Raw genomic sequence first — 7340 nt, 5'->3', positions numbered from 1 at the left:
ATATATATATATATATATATATATATATATATAGCAGTGTGAACCTTAGCTCTAGATGATTGTTACTGTTAAAGTGACATCCCAACCCAATGTGCAAAAATGGGAAAAAGGAGATGCAAATGGATGGATTGATAATTTTTTATAAATGTATGGAATGACATGCTTAAAGATATATGTGTGTATGTGTGTGTGTGTGTGTGTGTGTGTGTGTGTGTGTGTGTGTGTGTGTGTGTGTGTGTGTGTCTGTGTGTCTGTGTGTCTGTGTGTGTGTGTCTGTATCTCTGTGTCTCTGCACGTACACATGTAATGCACTTATGCATGAATTTGGATTATCTGCACTATGGGTGTACCTTGTAAATTTTATATACACTCTTGATACATCATTTGTATGTACAGTTTATCTAAATCCTTGGGCTATCATAAAAGCCACTAAAATCCCCATAAATCTCATTTTGTTCTAATGGCTTAAAATTATAGTACACTTTAACAAACTGCACACACATACAACACACACACACACACACACACACACACACGCATGTACGCACACACACACACACACACACACACACACACACACACACACACACACACACACAGAAATAATTAGATGCTATCATATTTGAATGAAAATGCTAAAGAATAAAACAATACAAATATAATAAAACACTTTCCACAACCAGCCAGTCAGATGCATGGCATTTAACTAAATTACAGGTAATTCTAACTATCTAATCTAACTAAAAGACATACATGAACTGTAAAATTAAAAAAAAATCTAAAGCAATCCTCATTAAACTAGAACAATAAATACAAAGAATGGTCACTACAGGGATAAACACATAAATAAATCCATGAGCAAACCAGCAAATAAATTAGTAAATATGATTATCACACTGCTGAAGTACAAAACCACTCATAATGTATTTATTTCTTTAAATCCTCAGCACTCTTACTTAAATTCCTGTTCAGCTTAAACTTTTGAAATTAAGGTATCCTACTTAAGTCAGTGGGAAACAATACACCAAAATAAAATTACAGAAAAATTAATTAAAGGCAGCATTCTGTGTCTAGTTTGTGTGATGCTTGAAATATCTTGTACTCAAGGGACCACATTATGTCATGTGAAACTTGTGGATAACATTTTAGTATACTAATATATGACAAGAAACTCAGAATACCTCAGCGCACTATGCAGTACCACAATTCCAATGGCAAACTATACAAGTACACAAATAATTCATAAGTATAATAAATAGTTGTCCAATAATGTTGTACATTACCAAATAAATGTAAAGCTATCACAAATCAAAAAATCCCAATACTTGTACAGAAAGATAACAAAATCTGTACAGTAACATTATGGGAAACTACAAAATGTTACTTTTTCCATAGTGATAACTCCCCAAAACACACACACACACACACACACACACACACACACACACACACACACACACACACACACACACACACACACATACACACCCATTAAAAATGCCAAGTATCCCAAACTAATCAGCATGGCAATCAGTCAGGGATATGTCTGTATACCATCCACTAGCATACAATACGAGCTCCAAAGCTGCAAGGCTATTTGTAATACATACATATATTTGTAATACATATATATTTACCTTACTCATCACAGATACAACTTTGGATATCTACATAATACATGCATCATAAAAAATATTGACTTTAATTTACAGATTATGATGGAATCTACTTTCCTAATAAAAAAAAATTAAGGTAATTCACGCCACTCCGCCATAACAAATAGTTGCAAACACTGGGTTTGGTATCTGTGTAGGGAATATAAGCAATGTAAATACCCACTGAAAGTGGGAGATATAAAATAAGATGTTGTGGTAAGGGCGAAGAAAGGGGAAAAGCAAGAGAAAAGTGGGAATAGGAAACTTCAGGGAAATTCAGAGGAGCATAGACAATATTTTTAGGACCCATTTTTTATTTTATTAAATAATAGAAGGAAAGGTAAACAAAAGGAAAGTGGGGAAAAAACAGCATGGACAGGTTAGTTACACAGACAGTACATTGCACAACACGAGCAATGGAAAGTTGCCAAACAAGGTGGGGATGCATACCAGCCATGGTGAAATTCAGAAAACAAAATCTACCAATGCACTATTATGTTAGCACATGTTGCTTAATGTCTGACCCTCATACCTGGATGTGTATGACCAATGGTACATGTACGTTCCTGAGTAATAAATTAGGATCACAGTACAAATTGGTAAGTATACATATATCCAATTAGTACATCAGCAGTACAGGTGATAGCCAAGCCACATCACAGATGACCAAACACAGGTCAAGCAGTGGTATATATCTCCAGAGGACAAAAAAACACCTACAACCATGCATGTGAAAGGCAAACAACCAAGTTCAGTGCAACCAGAAGTAATGCAGAAGATCAGCCAAGGTCGCTACATACACAACTATGTGTACACAACCAAATGTGTGTATGTTTCATACATATGCCATGTCACAGGCAACACACAGGTGTGCATGTGTATGTACATGTGTCCGTGGCATAAATGGAATTTATATGAAAATAAGGTCAATACACATACATACACCAATGACATGTAAAATATGTTTAAATATCTAGCAGGACAGAATACTGAATACAGCAGGTTGTGCACATGGATGTGAAAAAACTACACTGGGTAACACACAAGTACAATGAGAACAAGGACATATTGCAAGCATTAGGCAGCAGCTTCTGTGTACATGTCTGCATTGTACAATGGCCATATAAATGTGTGGCACATGTTCACTGTGTCAAATTAATAACTGGCAATAGACAGTAGTTTTTACAAAGGTAAACATACCTGCAATAAACACTATGGACTTATAATGTAATGACCTACCTGATTTTCTCCTGAAAACCAGCTCTTTCATGGCCATGGGGACATCTCATCTGGGGTACAGGCAAGATGGCTTGAACAAGGGCAGGTGTAGGCTTCTCATTGACATCATTATCACCATCTTCTTCGGATGATTTGCATAGCAGCCTCAAACATGCACATCATCATCTTCAGATTGGTGAACATCCTTGGGTGCCGTGCTCTGTAAAGATTAATTGCAAAACACAACAGAAAAGAAAACAATGCCTATCACACAGAACAATTCCATCAAAAACAGAGCACAGCACAATATTCTAATTACAATTTACACATGGATTGAGGTACAGTTATTATGGGCAGAATTACCTATGGCCCAATATGTAATTTGTACCCATATATATATGTATGGGTCTACTGTATAAGTTCGAAAATACACTTCTTTGAACTCACACAGTAGATCCTGGGTTACGCGACAGTGCACTTAATCAAAAGTGCACTTTTGCGAAACCCACTTCAGCGAATGGGCTATGTACTGCCATTTAGTGCAGTAGTCACGGAACTAAGGGTTAGGGCACGGGTCATTGTAAGAGGATAGCTAGTAGAGCTATCCCCTTACCATGACTCGTGCCCTAGCCCTAAGGTCAGTGACTACCACACCACAGTGGAGGATAGCCTGTCCTCCACTGTGGTGCAGTAGTCACAGACCTTAGGGTTAGGGCTCGGGTCATGGTAAGGGGATAGTTAGTATGGCTATCCCCTTACCATGACCCGTGCCCTAACCCTAAGGTCCGTGACTACCGCACCACAGTGGAGGACATAGCATGTTTTCCTACTGTCCTCCACTGTGGTGCCATCCATTCGTAGAAGCTGAGTTTGCGAAAGTGCACTTTTGAATAAGTGCCATTTCGTGTAACTTAGCGGTCAACTGTTCTTTTTCGAATACGTGGTATTCAATGAAAAGCAGTAGACTGATATATATGTATATATCTATATATATCTATATCTATATATACATCTATATCTATATATATATCTATATATATATCTATATATATATATATATATATATATATATATATATATATATATACATACAACCTGCTGTTAATGAACTGCAACAGGCTGCAGTGAAACAAGCCATAAATGAGGCTGTAGCTGTGCAACCCTAGAAGGCAGTTAGCTAGAGTCAGAGCAAGGCTGCATCTAAACCACTTGTCAGACCAGGACATAATCAACAGATATCAATTAGACAGACAGATGGTGCAGGTTGTCTGTAACATGTGTGCCTCATACATGTCTGTGCAGACCCTGCAAGGAAACCCAATCCCACTTGAAAATAAAAAGTGTGTCTCAGCCTGGGTGTACTTGCATTTCAAAGATTCCAGACACATATGGGTGATGCTGTGGGAGTGTCACAGACAGTTGCTAGCTGTACCCTGGCAAAATTCTTGAAAGCAATGTGCAGCAAGATGAATAACCTATACTCCCCCACACCCATGGACTGGAGAACTGCAATGCACCAGTTTTACAGCACTGTAAACTGTACACATTTACTTGGTACAATAGATTATGCACACATACCTATCAGGGCACCAGTACATCCTGAAGCAGACCAATACATGAAAAGCAAGGGCTTGCCATCCATCAACTGCCACTTTGTACGTGCAGCAGATGGCAGCATAACAAACATCATGGCAACACACCCTGGAAGTGTCTTTGATGCTGCCATATGGAGGGAAAGTGGACTGAGGTCAGCATTCCAACAAGGTGAAATACCTGATGGACTGCTGCTAGGTAAGGACAGGAAGCACAGCTAGGACATAAAGTAAGGCTAACCCTCGCAACAATATCTATTCTGAGCACATGTGTTTTCACTGCCCACAACATGTCACTGTGGTTATCCACTTGAGCCCTGGCTAATGACAGTGTACTGTGAAACATCCAACTCTGCATAGAAGGCCTACAATAGAGCACATGCAGCAACCAGAAACACCATAGAGTGTGTGTTTGGTGTACTGAAAGCTTGGTTGAGATATCTGGACACATGCAGGGGAGCACTGCAATACACATCTGAGAAGGCAGCACAGATGATAAGAGTGTGTAACATGCTGCACAACATGCTAACTACAGCACATTGTGCTCTTTCAACAGCAGGCATGGTGAACTACCCCAAGAACCCCAGATGTCTGAATAGGATATGCCTGAGGTAGCAGAGGAGGAGCAGGAGGCTGTATGTGGCAGAAGACACAGGCATAGGCAATGTAGGGCATGACCACAAGTGCAGATCCAACCAACACAGCATTGTCTGACCCAAAAATTTGAGTCATGACAAGCCACACATAAATGAATACACGGACTAAACATTGATGTTTAGGTATTGCCCCACCACAGCAGCACAGATTGTATCTAATGGCAAGGCAATTACCCACTAGATGTACACAGTGAGCATCAAACATAACACCATAATCATAACATATTACAATATAAACATATCCAAATGTGTTACAAAAGGGATCATCAACTCAGAGCACAACTGACACAGATATGCATACACACTCAGATCATTGTATCACTGTAGGGAAAACAATAAGGGACTCACATCAGTGCAGCAAATATATATCTCTACAAAATAATAACATGAAAAAAGAGAAATGACACAGGACATAATGCAAAATGTTTAATAGCCATAGAAATAATATATCATGGTAAAGTGGTAATTTAATGCTAGCAGCCATCTATATTTATAACACTGTTGGACACACTCTACCACTGTCTAGGATGACCTCATAGGTTCATAGGTTCATAGGTAGGTAGGCTATTGGCCCTAGGGCCTATACAAGCCTAGCCAAAAAGGTACCCTGGCTTTCATCACCTAAGAAAATAATTTTCCTGTGCCCCTGTCAAGCGGAACCACAGAAGTGATCCCTGGGGTGAATTTTCTATTACCCATCCAATCATCAAGATTTTTCTTGAAGAGTGCTAATGAGGAGCTCTGTTTGACATAGATAGTCTGTTCCAGAGTATGGGAAGTCTTTGAGACAGGAATCTATCCCTCCAGCATGTTCTGTTTATTGTGGTGACGAGGTTTAGGTCCCTAGAGTGTGTAGCTCGGAGGGATTGGGATTTCTTTAAGTGGAGCATGTCCAACAGCTCTGGGTTTGACATAGCTTTGTATGTTAGGCAGAGATCACCTCTGAGTAGGCGATATGCGATGGAGTAAAGCTGGAGTTTTTTGAAATGGTCTGCATAAGGCATTTGTTTGAGGCCAGTAATCCTCTTTGTGAGGTATTTTTGCAGCCTTTCCAGTTGTTGTAGATGTCTTGTGAGGTACATACCAAAAGGGGCGTTGTACTCTATAGTGGGTCTAATGAGTGATGAGTAGAGGGGAACAATGACCTCTTTTTTTCTGGATGAGAAACCTTTTGTGATGAGGTATGCCACGTAGAAGAATTTCCTGACCACTGTGGTGATGTGATTATCAAAGGAGAGACTACTGTCCACCTGTGTCCCAAGGTCTCTTATCACACCTTTGGTGTTAAGTAGACTACCGCCTATGTGGTAGTTCATGGGTACAGAGTTTTTACCAAAGGGGGTGACAATGCACTTTTTGGCATTGAGCTTGAGACCATGTCTTTGACACCAGACATCTGTCTCAGTGAGGCCCTTTTGTAGGATGTCCACATCATTAGGAGTTTTGATTATAGCTCCTAGTTTGCAGTCATCTGTGAATTAATTAGCCAAAGACCTTCTGTGTTAGCCTGTACTTCAGAGAAGTAGATACCAAACAGGAGATGACCCAGGACTGAACCCTGTGGTACTCCACTTGCCACTGGTCTGAAGTCTGATTTGGAGTCTGCTACTTTCACAGTGTGGGTTCTGTCAGTAAGCCAGTTGGCAACCCATCTTGTGACATAGGGGTTTATACCTAGTTTAGTGAGTTTATCTATAATTCCAGAGTGGGGGATGGTGTTGAACACCTTGGCGAGATCTAGATAGGCTGTGTGAACCACCTTACCCTCATCTATGGCTTTGGTGACTATTTCAAATAAGTCTATTAGGTTTAGGAGACATGATCTGCCTTTTACAAACACAAACTGTGTGGGGTCCAGAGTTTGGAGATCTCCAGTTTCTTTGTTTTTGAGTTCCATGCTGATATATTCCATGACCTTGCAGACGAGGCTCGTCAGGCTAATGGGGCGGTAGATCCTGGGGTCTGTTGTGGCCCCCCCTTTATGGAGTGGGATAATTGTCACAGTGCACCATTCAAGGGGCACAATGCCTGAGGTGAGGCTATGATTGAACATGGTACTTAGGTAGGGTTCCAGTTCATTCTGTAGTTCATGTAGAAGGCAGCCTGGGATGTTGTCAGGTCCCATGGATTTTGTGTTCTTGGCTTTGGAGAGTGAGATTTTTACCTGTGCAGCCATGATTACAGGAACTTTGCATTCTTCTGGTATAGAGATGGGCTCT

This window comes from Protopterus annectens, chromosome 2.part0 (assembly GCF_019279795.1).
Source record: "Protopterus annectens isolate FY-2018-M chromosome 2.part0, PAN1.0, whole genome shotgun sequence".
NCBI classification, from domain to species: Eukaryota; Metazoa; Chordata; order Ceratodontiformes; family Protopteridae; genus Protopterus; species Protopterus annectens.
Note: the sequence above shows the minus strand (reverse complement) of the source record.